At 42.8% G+C, this 22,725-nt stretch overlaps 1 protein-coding gene across 2 annotated transcripts in view; it reads left to right on the top strand.

The window, feature by feature from the left end:
• Positions 1-22,725, top strand: part of CNTFR (ciliary neurotrophic factor receptor) — an 857,892-nt gene that overhangs the window by 134,821 nt on the left and 700,346 nt on the right. For both annotated transcript variants that reach the window (XM_086960266.1, XM_086960267.1), the window contains exon 2: positions 16,473-16,552. The gene's annotated coding sequence lies outside the window, so the exon portion shown is untranslated. The remainder of the gene's footprint in view (positions 1-16,472; positions 16,553-22,725) is intronic.

Here is a 22,725-nt window from a genome sequence, read left to right as displayed (position 1 = left end):
AGGTCGGACTATGGGTTTTGACGTTCTATAGAAGTAGTACCAATGAAATGAACCTTTTTCAATGAACTTGACACTAAGATCCCAGTTTGCACCATGAATTTACAAAATTTTCTTTTGTATCTTTTCTCACAACTGTCCATTGTCGCAACATATTTGTTCTCAAATCTACTCTCCCCGGAGGTAAGTTACTTGTTCAGCATTTGTGTAAATACAACAAGAAATTACACTAGCTGAGGGATGGCCGGTAATTACGTTACAGAGAAGATGATATCTGTGTAATAAAAATTCTGCACTGGTATGGTCAACAACCCCTTGCTGATGAAGCATTGGCTCGCCCATCATCTGTTCGCTAATTGGTGAGCACCGTTCTCCATCGAGATGCATAGCACATGTCGCCGTCTGGAGGCTGGCCACGTGCTTGGCTTTAACACGCAATAACTAGGGGGGTCTGTACACATCCATGACCCCCCAGGGGCGTTCTTCACACGGTGCTTCACCATTGGCCAGCTCCTATCACAAGCACTCATAGCCTGAGGCCAGCTCACATGTGGACATGTGGAAGTAATCCCATCACCAGTAAATGGCTCTCTCCTTCCAGCCAGAGATGCTGAGGAAGATACATCATCTTTGACAAGAACCATTTTGGGGCATTAAAAGACGAAGTCATCATCCTGCAGCTGGACTATGGGAAATCGCTCCACGGTGCTGCAGCCTCGCTGGATCCGGGGCTTGCACTTTACTGCTACGCAAAGTGCTGCCTCCAGGTGTGTCGGCAAAAAGGGCTGATGGAATTGTGTTCTTGCAGTAGTAGGTACATGCTTGAGCACCTAATGTGTGTCGATACATTGAGTTTATATGGTTACGCTCATAGTCCCAAAGCTAACCCTATATTTTATCCTCGACTCTGGAGAATAATTAGAGGGCTGGCTGGTACCCAACATCTCAGTTCTACACTGCGTCCATCCAGTCATCATATTAAACCCATCCAGAAACAAGTGCCAGCAGAGCCCTGGAGCCCAGGGTCCGAGCATTTGGAAGCCATTACTAGCCGGGGCCGGAAGATGACCTCTCTGCTCGCATTTAGAGGGGCTTTCATAACCCACCTGCTTAGATTTTCAGTTAGAAAACAAATGTGTCCCCCTTGGTTTCACACAAGAGCTGTTACCCAGAGGCTGACCTAAAAATATATTCAGTCTTCCTCTTGCAGGATATTCATGGCTGTAAAATTCAAGAGGTTTTGTGTACAGAAACAGAGCAGACAGCTAGAAAGACAACAGAGTTTGCAATAGAGGGAAGACGCGCTATATATTCGCTTAATAGCAGTGTACTGCTCCATACCTAATGTATGATCCCTGACACAGGCACCATGGTGTTGTTACTGTTGTTAGTTCTCCGGAGAGAGCTTCAAACCGTGCAGGTGTCAACCTCTGGCGACGAGTCTGTGGTCTCAGTTGAGTCTCCCTGTTGGAGCCGGCACAGCGATGGGCCAGTAAGATCTTGGGGTCTACATCCAGGGTTGGCTTTGGATCATAAATTGGGGAACCCTAAAAAAAAAGTGGCTATTTGAGGATTGCGCCTTTTCACAAAACACTGATTCAGTGTTTTAAGTAGTATGAAAAGGAGGGAGGTTCTCTAGAAGAGGCATGTTTTTTTAACTTCACGAAGATACATTTTTTAAAATTTTGCCAGGACTCAGTGCACGGATCAGCTCACAATGGTGAACTACATTTGAATATACGTGAGGCCACTTCTGTTCTGGCCCCTGCGTCTGCTCAACCTACATACATTCATAGGCTGGCCAAGCGAGAGGCTGGGAATGGTACCTCCGACCCATTGGTAAAAGTAAGGTAATAGAGGCCCATCTGCCTCCGGAAAGGCCGCTAAGGCACCCACTGGGCCACAAGCGACATCTGAACAGCAGAGACACACCCCTAATCGGTCACCACTCTGGCCAAAAAAGCATCCCACAGCTGCAAATCAGATACCAGCCCATTGCCCGAGTGCCCGCCTTACTAATCCGACCCAGTCTACATTTATGCGAGAAATGAACCAAACTTGACTCCTCCTGAGAGAAACCTGGACATGCCTCTTTGCAGCCTCATGGTTGCCTCAAGGATGAGCTCTCCTTCTTTGTAGAGGTCGGAACCTCGCTGAGGGCAACACTTTCTCCTCGCACCAGACGTGATGCATACTAAAATACCTCCCTCCTGTCACTTTTCAGCAAGAGTTGCCTCAGTGTGGGAATGCCTCCTCGAAAAGATTTGACTTTGAAGGCTCTAGTGCTTCGAAGTGGCACCCTGTCTCAAGCCAGTGCTTTACGAACAAATAAAAAACTCTACATGTAAGCCTGTCAGCCTTGCTTACAATTACTCCCCAACATGGAAGTGGGTAGTTTGTAGTCCACAGAGTTCAGGTCTCGAGCCATCGCTCTTTTCCAGCATGTTCCGCAACCCTCTCAGATTTTAGACAGCTCCCAGATGGGCATGTTACTCTCTCCTCTTCCAGACATACACAGGACAGAGGTGGTTCCAGCACACGCCTCTTCCGTAGACACAATGAGCATGAGTTCATGGACACGGCTCATGTGAGAAGGTCAGCCCAGACCTCCATCCTTCCACAGTTGGTAAATTGAGCACCATTCATTTGTGAAATAATGTTTTCTATGCTTAGAAATGGCAGAGGGGTGGTGTGGGGAGGATTATGGAAATGTCCTCTTCTCATGGCAATATCTCAAAGTGGGTTTCAACTTGTCCCGTGCTTCCTCCGCTGGCTGTTCTGTGCAAGGAAGCCCTGTTTTTATGTTGACCACTTATTTCCTTAGTTGCCTGTTAGCCATTCACAGCAATGATTTCTGATACATGGATTGACTTTCCACTCCTTTTCTGTTGTTTGCCTCACAGCCTTCTACGTATCTCAAGTGTTGACACTTTCTTAAGCCTTCTGGTGTTGATGACACTGAGTGATATCATGTCGGGTCTGCTGGCTCAGTGGAGAAATGCATCCACTTCAGGGGCCTGTGTTCGACATCATGGTCACTCAGCCTTTCATCCATCTGAGGTCAATAAAATGAGTACCATTGGGCTGGGTAACAATAAACATCTGTTATTCAGCGCCAAGATACCTCAGGTTGAAGGTGCGCTTTACAAATACACGTTATGTTATGTTGTTGGTTATGAGATGACACTTTTTCATCACAACTGGATGAGATTGTAGGCACTGCCAGCGAAAGCAAACATGATACTTACATAATGTGGCAGCGCGCATTGGGAGCCTCCTCTTCAAGTGCGGCCAGTTGGTCATAGATTTTGATTGGTGCTTGGGTCTTCGACTGGAATGACAAGCGTGGCATCTCAAAATCAGACATGAAGGTCTCATCGGGATTGCAATAGATACTACACGATGGTGGTGGAAGGCAGGCTCCGGAGAGGCTCTTCTGGCTTAAAGGCTCTGTTGACTTCTAAGCATTGCGGAAAGTCTGAAAGGCATCATATCGTCTTCCCTCGCGGCCTAAAAGTGACCGTAGAGATTGAATCTTTAACAACGAACAGAGCTAGCCTTAAGGTCTAGCTGGACAAACTAGGTGGCGACAAAGCAGCCAACACTTGTGGCTTCCAGCAGTAAACGACCATGGATCAAAGTTCTCTGTGGTTGAGATGACCCCTGACCTTTAGATCTTGCAACTTGATTTATATTAAACTGGCCAGCTCCTAAGCGCTCTTACCACCATAAAACAATATTCAATGCTGCTGAGGTCAAACACACCACACAAAAAAACCTCCCAAGCAATTATGCTGCAATTTAGAGCCCAACATAAACACATTAATGGAGACATCAAAAGTACGGCTAGTCTGAGTGAAGCCCAGACTGAAAACATTACTTTGTGGCATGTGTTAGGAGAAGCTGGTAGGGCGCAAGATTCTACCCAAGAGCTGCAGGTAGCTGTGTGCTCAGATAAGCCAGCAAAAGACAGTACCTTGAATGTAATGTTGGTGTTGTCCAGCATGGCCAATAAAGAGATTTAAGTCAAGGCAATAGTATATTTCATTTTCTTCTCCTAATTCTATACGTTCTGCAATAATTGCATTTGTTTACATGGATGCTTGGATTCAATTCTCTCTTAGCATACTTCTATTCTAATCTTTACCTATGAGAATATGTCACAAACTCCACCGATTGGTTACGAGAAATTGGGAAAAAAGCTTTCGAGGATGTCTACATTGAAATAGTCAATTCTGATATTCACTCATATACACCCAAAAAGTCTTCCTAAAGTTCGATAAGCATTTGTGGGGCGTTTAAGCAAGGCAGTATGCATTGAAAAAAATGGCGAATATTCAAGCGGGAAGAGCTATTGAATGGAAAAGAGCCTCATTTTCATGTTTAACATCAGAATGTGTATTCACAGGTAGTACCAGCAACAATAGAGACCATTTGTTGTGAGAGTTTGACAGGGCACGTTACAGGTCTCCTAAATAAAAATAATAATTGAGCCGCATGACTCCAGCATCTACCAAACGACACTATCTATTTGATTAATTCTTCCTTTCACTGATGCCTTTTATTTCACACACAACAGCTCGCTGATGACAGAATTGTCCCGGTGTCACCGCTGGAGCAATCAGCGACAGAAAAAACCTCGAATCCCGCTCCATCAACGCGGACCATCTCGTTTACGCAATCACATATGTCTGGGCAGGATGCGACCTGACGGATGATGGCGTGGCCTGCCAGCTCAAGCATGCTGTACTTAAATATTTCAGAAATCCAGGCACATGACAGGCATGACAAATGGCAGGAGTGCCTGCGGTGGACTCCACAAGGGCGCCAGTTCCATCCGTCAGATTCTGGGGGCACCCTTTCATTATTTCATGTCACTTCGCAATTCTGAGGCTCTTTCTCCTGATGGTGAGATGGGTGCCGACTCGTCTCTTGCTATCTCGCCTTCGCCGCCATCAATAAGCGCGATGGCACCTGATATGTGGTTCCTACCGCGGGGCTTGTTGTGATTCCAGCATCACTTTTGATCAACTCGGGGTGAGGTGGTTGAGGGATGGACCAAAAATATGTAGGAATGTGTGCGGTTGTAGAATAACCAATTGAATTTCCACGGTTGTACCTGATTGAGAGGTGTACTTTCCTCACTCTACGTGTACATAGAGTCTGTAACTTGCACAACAAGTGCTGATTTTGAGCCCGGGAGGGATGCGGTTGAAGGATGCTGGCAGGCCATAATCATCTTTGGTTGTCTTTATCCCAGTAGAAGATTTCTTTGACACTTTAGATCCTTTCTTCTACTGGGTGGTTGGAAAGGTCCTTCCACATCACAAACTCTCAGGCTGATCAGTTTATGTAACATAATAGCTTATTATTCACAGCTCCAGCTTTCTATAATATTATAGGATTAACTGTACTACTGGTAGAATTTTTTTTTATACTTTCCATACTAGTACCAGTGAAGTCCACGTCAGTTATATCTTGCTTTTTTGTGTGTTTTTATCTCGCCTTTTCATTCTTTCAACGACTCACATGGCTGCTTAAAGTTTCTGTTGTGGTAGCATGCTCGCCTCTAGGACACCACCACTGCACCCTCTCAGTTGCTGGATTTAGTTACCCCTCGGACTTCTGTGGCTGGTATTGCAGTTTCCCTTGCAAAGAATTTGTTGAAAAGTGTCAACATTTTGCAAAGTTCTGCAAATGAGAGAGTGTCCGTTCACACTGTATCAATGCCTTGCCTGCAGTTAACTATGCCTGAATCTAGCTTGTTCGAAAGTCTAAGGGGCAAATCAGCAACTGGGTGCACAGTCAAGATATTGATTCCTAATTATCGACTTACATTAATATCGAGTTTAAAATATCGAAGGTGAAGAATATGGAGGTCAAAAATATCGTTGGACAGAATATTGACCCTAAGGTAAGTAATATCGATTTTTTTTATATCGATGTAAGTAATATCGAAGTTAGTAATATCGATATCAATTATATCGATGTTACTAATTTCAATGTTACTAATATCAATATTTGTTTGTTGTTATGTATTTTGTTATGTATTTTATATGTATGTGTTATATGTTTTTTTAAAGTATTTTATTTGTTTTAAAGTATATGTGTACTATTTTTTGTATATTAAAAATGTTTTTTTAAATTTAATTTTATGTTTTAGTACTGGAGCGGGTTGTGGGTTTATAGGGGAATAGGGTGGGAAGTAATTTAATTTTAGTAAATTAATTATTAATTTTTAGTAATTGTAATTGTAATTTTAATTAATTTTTGCGTTTAAGTTCTGTAGCGGGTTGTGGGTTTATAGGGGAATTGGGTTGGAAGTAATTTATTTGTAACTAAGTAATTATGTATTTTTTATTGGTATTGATAATTTTTTTATTTCTAATTAATTATTAATTGGTAAATAATTATTTTAATTGGTAATTATTTTTTTTAATTGATAATTAGGGTTTGTAATTGGTAATTACATTTTGTAATTGGCAATTAATTCTTTTTATTGGTAATTAAGGTTTTTAATTGGAAATTACATGTTTTATTTGGCAATTAATTTTTTTAATTGGTAATTAAGGTTTTTATTTGGAAATAAAAAATTTTAATTGGCAATTCATTTTTTAATTGTTAATCAATTTTTAATTATCAATATGTTTTTTGTTTTGAAAAATATTTTAGTGTTCAATATATATTACTTGGTACTTTATATTTATTAATTCATATTTATTGATAATTTATTGTTAATTAATCATTCAATTTTAAATATTTTTTTGTCATTATTATTAATGGGTATTTGTAAATGATGTAGAGTTATTTAAAAATTATTTTTTTTAATATTTTATTTACAACAATTATTTAAAAGTATGTTATATTTGACTTCTACGCTATCCAAGGCTTTTCCTACTGTTGCACTCTCTGGAGCGGGAATAGTAAGTTTTTACCCCTACGCTATCCAACGCTTTCTCTACTGTTGCACTCTCTGGAGTTGGAATACTACATTTTTCCCATATGCTATCCAACGCTTTCCCTACTGTTGCACTCTCTGGAGTGGGAATAGTAATTTTTACCCCTATGCTATCCAACGCTTTCCCTACTGTTGCACTCTCTGGAGTGGGAATAGTAATTTTTACCCCTACCCGATCCACCGCTTTCCCTATTGTTGCACTCTCTGGAGTGGGAATAGTAATTTTTACCCCTACGCTATCCAACCTTTTCCCTACTGTTGCACTGTCTGGAGTGGGAATAGTAATTTTTACCCCTATGCTATCCAGCGCTTTCCCTACTGGTGCACTCTCTGGAGTGGGAATAGTCATTTTTACCCCTACGCTATCCAAGGCTTTCCCTACTGTTGCACTCTCTGGAGTTGGAATAGTAATTTTTACCCCTACGCTATCCAACGTTTTCCCTACTGTTGCTCCCTCTGGAGTTGGAATTGTAATTTTTACCCCTAAGCTATACAACGCTTTCCCTACTGTTGCACTCTCTAAAGTTGGAATAGTAATTTTTAACCCTATGCTATCCAACGTTTTCCCTACTGTTGCACGTTTTGGAGTTGGAATAGTAATTTTTACCCCTACGCTATCCAATGTTTTCCCTACGGTTGCACTCTCTGGAATTGGAATAATAATTTTTATCCCTACGCTATCCAATGTTTTCCGTACTGTTGCACTCTCTGGAGTGGGAATAGTAATTTTTACCCCTAGGCTATCCAACGCTTTCCCTTCTCTGCACTCTCTGGAGTTGGAATAGTAATTTTTACCCCTATGCTATCCAACGTTTCCCTACTGTTGCATTGTCTGGAGTTGGAATAGTAATTTTTACCCCTATGCTATCCAACATTTTCCCTTCTGTTGCACTCTCTAGAGTGGGAATAGTAATTTTTACCCCTACGCTATCCAACGCTTTCCCTACTGTTGCACTCTCTGGAGTTGGAATAGTAATTTTTACCCCTATGCTATCCAATGCTTTAGTAATGTTTACCCCTACACTATCCAATGTTTCCTTACTGTTGCACTCTCTGGAGTTGGAATAGTAATTTTTACCCCTACGCTATCCAACGCTTTCCCTACTGTTGCACTCTCTGGAGTTGGAATAGTAATTTTTACCCCTATGCTATCCAATGCTTTAGTAATTTTTACCCCTACACTATCCAATGTTTTCCCTACTGTTGCACTCTCTGGAGTTGGAATAGTAATTTTTACCTCTAGGCTATACAACGGTTTCTCTACTGTTGCTCTCTCTGGAGTGGGAATGGTAATTTTAAGTTCTGTGCTATACAACATTTTTATTACTGTATTTTTTTTACTTATGGATTTTGAATAGTATTTTCATTTATTTAGTTATTTAAGTTTTTTTGTATAAATTTAGATAATGTAGTATATATTTAATTTTAAAAATAGTAAAGGTATAATTAATTTTTTTAATTTGTTAAACGTAATTCTTTACTTTTTATTTATGTTTTTGTTTTACGTTTGTAAATGTATTTGTAATTTATAATATTTTTTATTAATTTATACATTATTAAAATAATTATTTCAACTTATCAAGTATGTGTATTTTATATATTTTATGTATATGTTTAATTAATGTATTATTATATATCTATTATGTATTAGTTTTAAACATTATTAGACATTTTCAATTATGTTTATTTTATTTATTAGTGTTATTTACTTTATTTTATATTTATATTTTTACAGAAAAAAAGCGATATTTTTAAGATCTATATCTTTTTTGCTCTATATTTTTGTACTTACCATGTTGTAGATAGGATGTCGATTTTCTTGCCTTCGATATTTATGCATCGATATTCCTGTAGGTCGATATTTTGACAGAGATTCCAGCAACAGACGGCGATAAATATTGCAAAACACGCTTAGTGCTTTTTTATTTATCGCCGGAAAACGCTGGAAGTTATCACCTGGTTAGAGAGTTATTAACAACGCATTTCTCCATGGCGATAAAATTCCAGCGATAGCGGCGTTTTAGGAGGGGATATCGCCGGAAATCCATCAAAAAGTCCACAGCAATGGCAAAAACGTTGTTGATAGGCCAGGGTGCACTCAGCCTGACGATCCGCCTGTCATTGGATAATGTAGGTAAGTCAGGTTTTCAGCAGACTTTAGTTTTCGGTGAAAACCGCGGTTAGCACAGATTTTTAAATCGCTAACTGTGTTGTGGGCCGCCTTGTAAATATTGTGATGTGCTTATAGTGATAATTTACATAGTATTCCATGAGGGGTACGCACAGTGACGCCCACTTTGCATCTCATTAGAGATGCAGAGCGAGGCGTTGGGAAAACGACTGCTAACATGCGCTTATGCATGTCAGCACCGCCTTGTAAATAGGACGAAAAAATTATCTCCGTTTTTTTGGCTTTTAAAGCCAAAAAAACGGAGATAAGGCCCTTGATAATATGCCCCTAGATGTCTTCAATAGCTGCATAAAATAAAGCTATTCCTGTGTTATACATCCCCGAAAAACACTCATTTATGCGCTGGTAATGTGTTGCTTTGTCCCTTTCGGCAGTGCGGTTCTCCTTTGTAATGGCGGCCCACGTGGGAATGAAAAAAGTGGTGACAATCTATCTATAAATTCTATGGTCTTTCAGCTTGGATTCTTAGAAAGATACCTATAATGAAGCTCACAAGACCCTCACTGTGCTGTACATTCAGGGCAAGGCTCTCGAGTGGCTACAAGGCAACATCCGGTCCTCAACCAACGTAAAATAAAAGAATTAGTGCAAGAACTACCTGAGAACAAACCTGTTGAGGAGTGTATGGGGGTCTGCCAATGACACCAGACTTTTGTGCCTTTTTACAGGTATTGACAGAGTTGCTTTCTGAATGAGATTTGAGTGACACCAGTATACCTTGTAAGATGTAAATATTTAGTGACTTACAATATGCAGGCACTATTGTGTGGAGATCTCCAACAATACATCAGGTTCTGCTTAACAGAACCAAAATAACTCGAAATAAGTTTTGGCAAAGCCAATAGGTCTTGCCTTGTTCTAATTTTGGCTTTGTAAATTATTTTTGCTGATGCTGTGCTGCATCTGCAACATTTTTAATACCATGCGCGCTACGCGTTTTCCCGCTGTGCGCCGACTTTTTAAAAATCCCGCGATTCATGACAAGCTCAGCTCGTCATGAGCGTACGACAGGCATAACTCATGACGAGCTGAGCTCGTCATTAGCGTCGAAGGGGTTAAGGGTGTAATGATGCACCGCTCCAGTCGACCGTGCCATTTTTCAAGCATGTACATTCTCCGCCACATATAGGCATGCCTTCGGAATGGCTTGCCACCATTTTCTGAAAAGGGAACAAGGGGGGGGGCTCTGAGCGGTGCGGTTCACAAAGGCCTTTCTCAACCACACCGCTCAACGCGGCCTGGTGGGCGAGGGCTAAAAAAGGTAGAGAGATACAGGTCTGCAATGATAGATGGATGCTGATTCCAATCTGACACAGGCACCTTCTATTTGCGTACAGCCATGACTCACTGTTGTAATCTTGCACATGGCCTCATGCTGCTGTTATATGGGTCACATCAATGATGACAGCTGTAATCACATCAGGATTGCTCCAGGAACAGTGGTGCTGGGCTGTCATGACCTTCAGAGGGCCCTAGTGGCTGCAAATATGTGAAGGCAGCACACTGCATACAGATTGGGAGATACAGCCAGCTAGAAGAAGCCATGGGGCATTCACAGAACAGGGCCCAGGGTGTGCTCTCCCCCTCTGTGCTCCTTCACTATTAGGCCTGGGCAAAATGGAAATTATGCTAGTGCAGTTTGCACAATTTCTTTAATTTTGTGTTACGAAATTCTCAAACTTATCACTCCACCTTGCGTAATTACCCTGCTGTTTGAGGCAAAATTATGGCTCAGGAGCTTGGAAAAAGCGCGAATAACCAAAACGTAAGCATCCATTTTTAACGACAATTGTGTTTTTGTCTCCAATTTTTTACCATGGAAAGTATCCCTCTATCAAAGCCTGGCATGAGGAGGCACTTCGCACTAAAATATGGTGCTAAGTAATGAATTCCTGTTTCGTATATTCACTTAAAATTTTGCATTTTTTTTCTAATTACACATGATTACGCAAAAGCAATATTCATAAATGTTGCACTCCCGTTCTCGGTATCATGAATAATAATGCCAACAAATTGCCTAGTTGTGTACGCAGCACATTAAAGTGCCATTCGTCCTGTTTTTTAATTCCTTCAGTTTGTCAGATACAGTGCACAGTGATGTAAAGACGTCTGCCGAGGATCACAAAAGTATGTGCCAGTGGAGAATCCTGACTAGGAACTATGAGCCAGATGTAGGAAGCCTAATACCGGTCGGTAACGGCCGAAATTTCGGCCGTTACCGACCGGTATTAGGCATTTGAGATGTAGGGGCCTAATTTATGGATTCGGTAATTTACCAAATCGGTAATTTAAGGAATCGGTAAATTACCGAATTCTTAAATACCGATTCGGTAAATTACCAAATCCTTAATGTAGGAAGCACTCAAGTGAGTGCTTTTCACTTGTAAGGATTCGTTATTTACCACCAAAAACCGTTAAAAAAGCAATTTTGTGCTTTTTTAACAGTGCCATGTGGCAGACATACATGCCCTAAGGGCATGTATGTGTGCCACATGTGCACCCATGCACTATTCAGGGGTGCAACAGGGTGTCAGCGTGACACCCTGCCACCCTTGTAAGTCTACCCCCTATTACCGATTCGCTATTTACCGTTTCGGTAATTCTCATTCATTCCTATGGGCCTGCAGGCCCATAGGAATGAACGGGGAATACCGAATCGGTAAATACCGAATCGGTATTTACCGAATTTTACCGATTCAGTCAAATTTACCAAATGATTAGCTACTTACCATTTACCGATTCTAAAATTCCGAATTGGTAAAATTCGGTATTTTAGAATCGGTAAATGATATTTACCTACATCTGGCCCTAAGAGCGCCTGGTTCTAGTGTTCACAAGTGCCCTGACTTCTCTGTTTAGTGCATTACCAATGAGCGTCATTACTAGACCATTGCTGCTAGGATGACGTTAATAATGTCATGTTGTATGTTATGTTATCTTGTTATGCTATGTCATGTTCAGGGCCTCTAGAATAATGTGGTAATGGACGAACAAATTACACAGGAAGGTTGACAAAATTATGCAACAAAAAAAAGGCTATGGTATGCGCCAGAATGCGGCACAATCTGTGATGGCATTTTTCATTCTTTTTTTCATTTTAAGAACTGTTAACACAATATAAAAAATGTACACACCATTAGTAAGTATCATTTTAACAGCTACATGCGTCAATCAGCTAATTAAAATTAATGAGTTAACCAGTGCAGTTTCTGCTACTGCAACTAACCATATCTCCTAATGTAACAGACTTTACTGGCAATCGCCCCCCTCCAACCAGCAATAAACCTGAACTACCCTACCTCTGAATTTAAAAGTGCATTCCCCCTACTTTTGGAATAAACTTCCAACGCTACCTCTGATCTATATTACCTATCTACTGCATCATCGTTTACATATTATGCACATTATGTTTACTATATTTCTTCAGATTATCTACGAATGCTGCTGAGAACCCTTTTACTCCACCTCATTTACATACTATTATCATGTTTGCTCAGTGTTTTTACTACATTACTTGTATCAGTAGCGGCTGGCAGGGAATGAGGGTGGAAGGGTGGGGGTAGGGTGTGGGCAGCGGGGGGGGAGGGGGGGGGGGGGTTAGCGCGGGACAAAATAAAATAGAAAAAAAACACGTATGTCTTTCGCCGTCCACGTTTTTCCCCTACTTCTCAGGTGGTCCCAAAACCAGGAAGCACCAAGGTTTCCCATAACCACTCACAATGCTGCGATGCAGCGATGCAGCGATGCAGCGCTGTGATTGGTCTGAGCACCGTGGATCGGCGCTCAGATGGAGACTGTGGGCCTTTGCATGTTCCCCACCAGGCTGTGTAATGCAGCCTTGTGGGGAACATACAAAGAGCGCATGACTATTTGGCCGGGCTAAGAAGGACGGCCAAACTGTCATGCACACTTGAAGTCGGCAAACCACTCCTCCCCCTGTGTCTCCAGCCCCGCCCTACCCTAACCCAGCCCGAACCTGAGAAAAATGAAACTGTGTTATAATCGTTTTGTTTTTCCTGCCCAAAGAGCAGTGGGGCCACGCTCCTCCGCCTTAGAGGAGGAGCCGCCCCTGACTTGTATCCTGCCTGTAAATGTTGCTATGCATGTTCCATAAAACGCCCTTATACTTTTGGGTCAAGCCTGCGCTATATAGAAGTCGAGAAATAAATAAATATTGTAGTACTTGTTGATGGACTTTTGATCTGCTTGAACAGATTACAGACATGAGACGCATCACATTATAATATATCACAAAACAACAGAAACAAAAAAAGGACCATGACAAACTTACCAAGGAAAGTGCATGGAATAAACAGGCTAACGGACGTCTGTGTACAACAGAGTCAAATAATTGCCCCCAGATCTGTTCGAACTCGTCCTTGGCATCTGTCGGTTTCCAGAAGGTTCTGTTCTGTCTATTGTACTCTGTCTACAACCTTAAGTGTCAGACAATGAGCTCAGCTGCTTGGGAATGTCTCTGCTGCCATCTGTGGTTATTCATCTTTGCATCCATCAGGAGCATCACTCTGCAGCCCTGCTCAAAGCAAAGTCAAACTGAGAGGGAAAGGACGGGCCTTGATCATTGCACAGGGCACACCAAAGCCTGTGTGCATCCATCTGTGCCTCTGTGGCACTGGTGCTCATCTTATCACCCACCAGCTGGCACACAACCCAGCCAGTTTCCCTACTGGACCAAAAACAATAAGTGCAATGCTTTCCCTGAAAAAAAAAACCTGAAATTTGATGATTTATTTACTCAAACATAAGAATTGAAAAAATTACGAAAAGAGTGGGAACCTGACATTGTTTTCAATAAAAGATTGCCAGTCGAGGTGACAGCAATGACCTAAAACATAATAATATATGAACCAGGCCAAGATATACTAAGACTTTGCACTGAAACAAAGACACAAAGAGATGAAAATCAGCGAAAGAGGCGGATGCGGATTGTTATCTAATGTGAAAGGAATTTTTGCCCTGCACAGGTGCAGTTTTCTTGGCACAAAAAAATACTTTTGCTCTAGTGGTGTCAATGGGGACTGATCAGCACATACAGACATAGGATTTGACACAAAACTAGGTTTACTATGACAGCCAGGCCAGGTTCTGCACCTCTCATAACAGACACAGATTAAGGGGATGTGTTAGTTTGAGGAGAGGATGTGGCCTAATGACTAGGGCGGTCGACCTCAAATCTGTGGAACCGGTTACGAGTCCTGGCAACGACATTCAACATCCTGTGATTCTGGGCAAATCACTTAATCTCCCCGTGCCTAACAACAATGAATGTGTCCTTATGTAACGCAACTGGTGCTCATGTAAAGCGCTCTGATACCTTCAGGTCAAGTTTGCGCTATGTACCTTCCCCACCCCATTTGTTATTTACTCACACGCTCTTCTTTTGTCTGTAAAGCGCTCTGATATCTGCAAAGATCTTGTTCGCGCTATATAAAACTTTCAAAATAAATAAATAAATAAATAAAATTCTGGAAAAAACAAAATTCTCCCAAAAACTGACTTCATGTGTGCTGCTGATCCCCCACATTATCCAATGTGTCAGAGCAGTCTGAATTTGTCTGTTCATGAGAATGTGTGCTTGAATGGAATGCAACTTGAGGATATAGGAGGTGCAACCCTGAGACGCGGATTAATTTCAACGCCTAAGGTCAAGTCTGGGATTATCACCTTGAGTTCAGAAAAGAAGGGTTTAGGGTTTTGAGATTCCAGAAGGTGGCAAGAACCTGTCCACAAACAAGCTAAAAGTATATATTTATATATGTGTGGAATGGCACATGAGAACTTAGGGCCTGATTTAGGATTTAGTTTACGGAATACTCCATCACAGGTGTGATGGATATCTCATCTGCCGCATTGCAAGTGCCATGAAATATAATGCACTTGTAATACGGTGACCGTATACCCACCATGTTTGAGACTGATTATACCGTCTGCTGCACTCTGAGGGCCTCATTTATGCGGCCTTGCGTCAGTTTTGCGCTTCCGATGCGTCACTTTTTATGACACATCGGCAGCGTAAAACATGCCTCCTGTTGCGCACTATTTACAAAGTGACACATCTAAGCTGATGTGTCACTTTTTGTGACGCATCAGCGGCGTAAAACATGCCTCCTGTTGCGCACTATTTACAAAGTGACACATCTAAGCAGATGCGTCCCTTTGTAAACCCCTGCGCTACATTATACCTGCATCAGGTATAATGTATGCAGGGGGCGTTCCCCCGCAAAAAGCCTTGTAGAAGTGACGCAGTGAAATCTATGAGATTTTAATGCAACACTTCTAGGATGCCGTTGCGTCAAAATCTTGCGCCTGCCTCACAGCAGACGTAAGACTGATGCAGGCCCTTTCACATGGGGCTTGACGCGACATGTGAAAGGACGCATTGCTGGAGTTGCTTCACTTTTGTGACACACTTCAGCAATGTGTCACTTTTGCGCCACACAGATACATCAGAAATACTGAAGTATCTGTAACTCCTTGCGACATGATGCGTCAAACAGTAAATATGATGCATCCAGCATGCCGCAAGGAGGGCGCAATGAAAAGTGACGCATCGCTGCTTTCACACAGTGATGCGTCATGTCTCATAAATGAGGCCCTCAATGAGGCCCTTAACGGTGATGGTAACAAAACACTGTTGACTATAAAGGGTGATGAGAGTGACATTCCTATGCGTTAATACTCGGTGCACTGAATGATACTCAGTAAAATCCAGGCCATGATCATGACCCGCTTTACACAACATGTCGGACTCGGCTGAGTATTGGAGGTGGTAGAGGTTGGGCACTTTTTATTACAGGGAGACTGCACATTTGAGAGCTAGAAGTTTCACTTTTGAGGATTGGAGCCTCAAGAATGAAAATAAGCTGCATCTTGAGGTATTAAGACAGTGTGGAGGTTGAGACAATATATAGTGATAGGAAGTGAAAAGGTAGGAACTTTTATCAGGACCCGTATTACAGGAATCCCACCCGTAATTGGAGTTTGATAGCATGCATGGTTGTGGTATATTATGGTATTTTGTGTTCTATTGCATTTATTTATTTATTTTTGTGTTTTATAGAGCGCGAACTTGACCCATGAGGGTATCAGAGCGCTTTACATGGTATACAGTGATACAAATAAATGCATTGCGTTCTGTTGCGGTGTCTTTTATTATATGATGTACCATGGGATTGTCATAGACTCACATCACTCTGGGGCATCCAAGTCCATTTATATTTTGATTCTTTGGTTTGCGGGAACAGTTGGGTCTTGGGGTGTCGCTGTGTCTCCATTCTCACGGTCTGCTCTACCTTCTGTCCACAGCCTGAAGAAGGATTACCACACACAAGGAGGATTTTGATGGCGGTCTCGGGGCTCTTCTGAACATCTGGATCGGCTGGAAGGTAAGACAAACCTTTGGTTCATTCTTCACTCTCAGTAATTAATGTTTCTGACTGCTCTGCAGCGGTGAGCTTTGTAGGTGTGGAAAACAGATGTGGCCGCTGACATCAAAGCAAGATTGACTTTGTGACAGGCCGGGTCGCTTCCGTCTCACCTGTTTCTGTTCTCTTTGAACTGGGGATGGAATTGTTAGAGGAGGTGGCTACAGGGATGGGAAAGGGTTGCTAAATGTTCCAGTGTGTGGCCCCTGATTGGGCCTCTGCTAAAGATTGGAAGAAGAGACGCTGGAGACACTTGGTCAAGTTGCCCCCACATGCGTGTTACTCAGTTGCTTCAGTAGGCACTAGGGGGCATTTTAGTGTGGTCTGGGCTTCATGGCTTTTGGATCACTGTTAATGTGAATACATTGTTCCTTATTGACCAAAATCTAGAGAGTGGATGGTTGCATTGGCCCACATTGCCTCTTCTGCTTGCATCTACATTCTGCGGTCCTCTGGTACCAGAACGTCTTTGTGAGAATATTACCTGACTTAAATATCAAGTTCTATATATTGGAGTTAATAATCGGAAATCTACACCAATGGGACGATACTTTTGTAAACGATATTTAGGACTCAATATTTGTGGCATGGCCACAGGTATCTCCTTTTGTTAGAATGGGCTAGTCCTTGAGAAATGGGGGTGGGGGGGGTAGTGTGGCTCCTGGCGTCTGAAGGCCGCTTGCTTTGAGGGCTGTTTTTCTGTTCCGCGAGTCCATCTTCATTCATCCTCTCCCAGTGCCGCTGTTGCGTGTTCCCTCAAAGAGTTCTAAGGTCAGAAACTCTGATAGGCTGATTCTCTTGCTTGTGTTACTTGTTCCTGTTTCTGCTCCACAGTCTTTTGTTACTGGTGGGGATTGTACCTAATGTACCCAGTGTCTGCAGTGGCGTGCACCGACAGTATACTGTGGTACCCAGCTTCCCCTTTCCTCCTGTGGCAGAATGCCGGTCAGGGTGGCACAACTCATACAGATATGCTTTTGTGTAGCTTGTTTGCTGTTTCTAAGCGCTGTAATGGTACTCAATCTATTGAGCCTGGTAACATGGATGGCTCAGCGGGCATTGCCAGGATGGTGACGTGTGATCGCCCATGCCTACATTACAAATGATCTGACTCAGAATAAAAAGACCTGTGTCTTTTGGGAGGGGCAGCAGTCCAGTGACATGAAGGTGCAAGGGAGGAGGGGTATGTTTGGCTGCTTCTCGGGGTGAGTGACATGTCTCTTGCTTCTGGAGATCCTGACACACCTGCAGAGCGGGCGCGCGGTCACCGTGCGCTCCATGGACTCTCCCAGGGGTGTGTAACCTTCAGTGACCTTTGATTCCCTCCATTATCTTCCTCCGGTGACAGCAGTACACTTGAAACCTCTCTCTTGCTCTGATTGGTGCTGTTTAAAGTGCTGTTCTGTTCTTCTGAAGTGGAGCACTGACCACAAACACTGTCAACTGCAGAATGTGAGAAATAGAAGATTTTAAAATCTCACTTCCTGCGTTGTCAACGTTTCTTATCTTTCCCTTGATGCAGTATGAGTTGTAGCCCTACACAACCAACCCTCAGGCACAGAGGCCCATGTTCCGCCAACTAGTTCCCACCATCTAGTTCCCACCATCCTCTCTGATTGCTGATGATGAAGGCGGATGTGACTAGGTGCTGAACATCCTCACCGTTGGGATTGGTCCATCTAGTGAGTGTGCGTGACGCGTGACGCATTGGCTGCAGGGTCCCAGTGCTTTTTATCTGCTGCTGGGTAGGTTAAGAACTTACCTTGAGTTACTCAGCGTGTTCAGATCAGCACTTTCATTTTCTTTTCCCCTAATCCACGAGCTCGTTGGTGCAGTATGGCCGTGGCTAAAGCCTAACTTACCTACTTAATGAGTGAGCTATTCTATTATAGTGAGTGTGACTGTAACAGTGTCAATGCCACCCAAAGCTGGACTGTGGTGCATCATCTTAGATGTTGCGGGTGTACGAATGACATAATGGCAAAAACCACATGCCTCCGCCTAAGTCTGGTCAATTCCCTGAGTATTGTAGGAGTGGGAGCAGGGCTTGAGTCGGGGTACCACACGGGTGAATGGCGTCCCCCCACTTATTTTACCGGGGGACACCGTCCCCCCTGCCAAACAGCTGGCCTTCACTCTTTGGCCTCTTTTGGACGAGGAGCTGGGTACCTTTCGTGACGTAACTTCCTGTCGTGACGTCACTTCCGGGGACAGCGTCCCCCCCACTTCTTTTTTTACGACTTGTGCCCTGAGTGGGAGCCTCTACATGGAGTTCAGGTCAGGGCTGGCACAATGAAATATGGTGTCACTGGCTTGCACTTATTTTGCACTCTGTTTTTTCAACTCTAATCTGCTGCGAGGAGAACATGACATGACTTGACATAACATGACATAACATGACATAACATGGCTTAACATGACATAACATGACACATAATGTGACATAACGTAACACAACATGCCATGAAATTACGTTTCATAACATAACATATGAAACGACATAACATAACACATAACGTGACATGACATTACATGACACTTAACATGGTGTGAAGTGCATGGCATGATGACATCACACAACGTGACAAAATATATAACATGACATAACATGGCACAGCATGGCATATTTGGCATGGCATGACATAACATAACACATAACGTGACATGACGTAACATGACATAACAGCTGGGGTGTGGGAGGGGGGCATGCTGGTCTGGAGGGACACTGCGGCATCGCTCTTATCACGAGCTGCCCTGTTCGTTTTCCTGGACTCACCGGAGGCGGTAGCAGATAAAACTGCAACACTGAAGAAACGACCAATAAAATGTACAGCTGTAAAAAACAACATGAAAAAACATTTTTATCATGTATTCCAATATATTTTACAGCACAGTTAATTCGTAAATAAACTACTCTTATAGTAACATTTTAAGGTTCGACTCCAGCTTGTTTTGGGTATAAAATGTGTGGTGAATGCGGTATGCGTATGGAAAAGCTGCGATTTCTTATATCTATTAATGACAGATGTTTTACTATGTTATTACCAGTGGCGGTTGGTGGCAAATCCTATTGGGTGGAGGGGGGGGCAAACACATAATAAAAATAAACACATAACAAATACACATAATACTCATAACAAATACACATATATACACATAAGCCATAACACATACACATAATATACACATAATACACATAACAAATACACAATAATATATATATTAACATAAATATATACATTAAAAAATCACTTATCTTACTCTGCCGCTCGATGTTCAGTAGTACGTTCTCGTTGTTCTGAAACCCACAGGCAACTCTCTCATCCAATCAAGACGCTGTTCTAAACCGTCTTGATTGGCTGGAGCGGGCTGACTCCATTCTCCAATAGGCGCTTGGGGCCTGTGCCTGCTCTACAACTTGGCTGCCAAAAACATTCAGATCGGAGGGATTTGGATTGCGCACATCCGTAGCAAGGTTGCTCGCCAAACCAAAATGCACAATGCAAAATTAAGTGCCTACTCCTCACTGCTGCCAATCATTGGCAGCAGTGACACACTAGCCCCGCCCTGCCCTTGCACTCAGTTTGCTGGCAGAAAGTGTCAAATATAAAAATTGTAATAAAAATCATTTTATTACCATTTCATTTGTGATGCTTTCTGTCCTGCAGTTGGGAGGCGGAGAGGAGGGGAGGGGTGGTGCGGGGGGTTTGAGGGGGAGAACGCTCCTCCAGTCCCACAGAGAGAACCACCTTATTTTTTATATTTTTGTGTAATCAGTGACAAACGGGTGAACACATATTCTTAAAGCCTTTGGTCATCGAGGCTCAGCAGCGCACTCTTTTCTTCCATGTCCCCTTCTGGTGCTCACAGCTCCTTTCTCCCTTCCGGCAGTGACCTGGCGAAGGCCTAGCTACCCAAAGGACCCGTACCCTCCAGATATGTCCCCGCCTCCCTCAAATCCGACATAGACGTGCAGAGTCCCCACATTGAAGTTACCAAGAAATTCGGGTGGGGTAAAAGGCCATGTTTAATCACAACATTGTATAAACATGACAAGCAAATAACATGCATATCTGATATTCATAATTAAATTTGTTTAGAACATATCATGCTCCTCCCACATTCCCAGCCCTAAGGGAGAAGCCCCATCTGGCTCACATCTCGCAACTGGGTATCCTACGCCTTCTAGACTCAATGTGATAGAACCCGTGCCACCCTTGGCACACCCTGGCTGCTATTACTGTGGTAGAAAGGGCCTGATACACAGTGCCTCTCTCCCACTTAGAGCTTGCACCCACAAATAATCTGATAATGGTTACTAAAAATAGATTTAATTCTTCTTAAGTCTAAACCACACCCTTCAGGTCATCAGTGTAGGTCTGAGGTTTTAAAATTCGAGTTGCTTCTCAGAAACATTTGGGTCAAACAGCACTCTCTTTTTCTTTACTGCTTCCAAATGCTTGTTGGGCAGCAATGATTTTACTTCAGTTTGTATGTTGATGACACCCAGCAGCTGCTCAGATGGGGGCAACCCAGGTGAAACACAAGCCAGTTTTACACAGTGATAGAGGATGAAGGCAGTTTTACAGGGTGACTGCAGGTAAAATATAAGGCAGTTTTACACAGTGGCTGATGTGAAACACAAGGCAGTTTTACAAGGTGACTGAGGGTGAAACACAAGGCCGTTTTACACGGTGACTAAGGGTAAAACACAAGGCAGTTTTACACGGAGACTGAGGGTGAAGGCAGTTTTACAGGTTGACTGCAGGTGAAATATAAGGCAGTTTTACATGGCGACTGCAGGTGAAAGAAAGTGAGATTTACAGGGTGACCGCAGGTGAAACTCAAGGCAGTTTTACACGGTGGCTGATGTGAAACACAAGGCAGTTTTACACGGTGACTGCAGGTCAAACACAAGGCAGTTTTACACAGCGACTGCAGGTAAAACACAAGGCAGTTTTACATGGTGACTGCAGATGAAACACAAGGCAGTTTTACACAGTGGCTGATGTGAAACACAAGGCAGTTTTACAAGGTGACTGAGGGTGAAACACAAGGCAGTTTTACACGGTGACTGAGGGTGAAACACAAGGCAGTTTTACACAGTGACTGAGGGTGAAGGCAGTTTTACAGGGTGACTGCAGGTAAAATATAAGGCAGTTTTACATGGCGACTGCAGGTGAAAGTAAGTGAGATTTACAGGGTGACCGCAGGTGAAACACAAGGCAGTTTTACACGGTGGCTGATGTGAAACACAAGGCACTTTTACACAGTGACTGCAGGTCAAACACAAGGCAGTTTTACACAGCGACTGCAGGTAAAACACAAGGCAATTTTACACGGTGACTGCAGGTGAAACCCCAGGCAGTTTTACACAGTGGCTGATGTGAAACACAAGGCAGTTTTACAAGGTGACTGAGGGTGAAACAAAAGGCAGTTTTACACGGTGACTGAGGGTGAAACACAAGGCAGTTTTACACGGAGACTGAGGGTGAAGGCAGTTTTACAGGTTGACTGCAGGTGAAATATAAGGCAGTTTTACATGGCGACTGCAGGTGAAAGAAAGTGAGATTTACAGGGTGTTCGCAGGTGAAACACAAGGCAGTTTTACACGGTGGCTGATGTGAAACACAAGGCAGTTTTACACGGTGACTGCAGGTCAAACACAAGGCAGTTTTACACGGTGACTGCAGGTGAAACACAAGGCAGTTTTACATGGTGAATGCATGCGAAACACAAGGCAGATATAGATGGTGACGGTGCATGATGGATGGGCAGCTGAAAGCTGAAACTGAGCCTTGAGACGATGAATGGGGTGGTGGTATGCTGAGGTAACAAATCAAGATTCTCAGTCTTCTGTATGCATGCAACTAACAACACCCCATTTAAATCTAAACAGAATATTTGTTCTCTTTCTTTTATCTTTCGACAATGCTTTATTTCTCTCTCTCACCAATTCTGTCTCAAAAGTATCAATTTCTCTAGACTTTTGTCCTAGTTATCCTTCTCTGGGCTCCCTGTGTTTTTTATACACCACATACACAACTGAATGTTGACCAGTGAAACTTTGCATAGGGATTTCCACTGCGCAGTGGCACGGGTCGCAGCAATTTTAATAACTTTTGATCTGTTTG

The sequence above is a fragment of the Lissotriton vulgaris genome, chromosome 3_1, assembly GCF_964263255.1.
Source record: "Lissotriton vulgaris chromosome 3_1, aLisVul1.2, whole genome shotgun sequence".
Lineage (NCBI taxonomy): Eukaryota > Metazoa > Chordata > Amphibia > Caudata > Salamandridae > Lissotriton > Lissotriton vulgaris.
The sequence above is the reverse complement of the archived record's forward strand: the minus strand, read 5'-3'. Positions and strand labels throughout refer to the sequence as shown.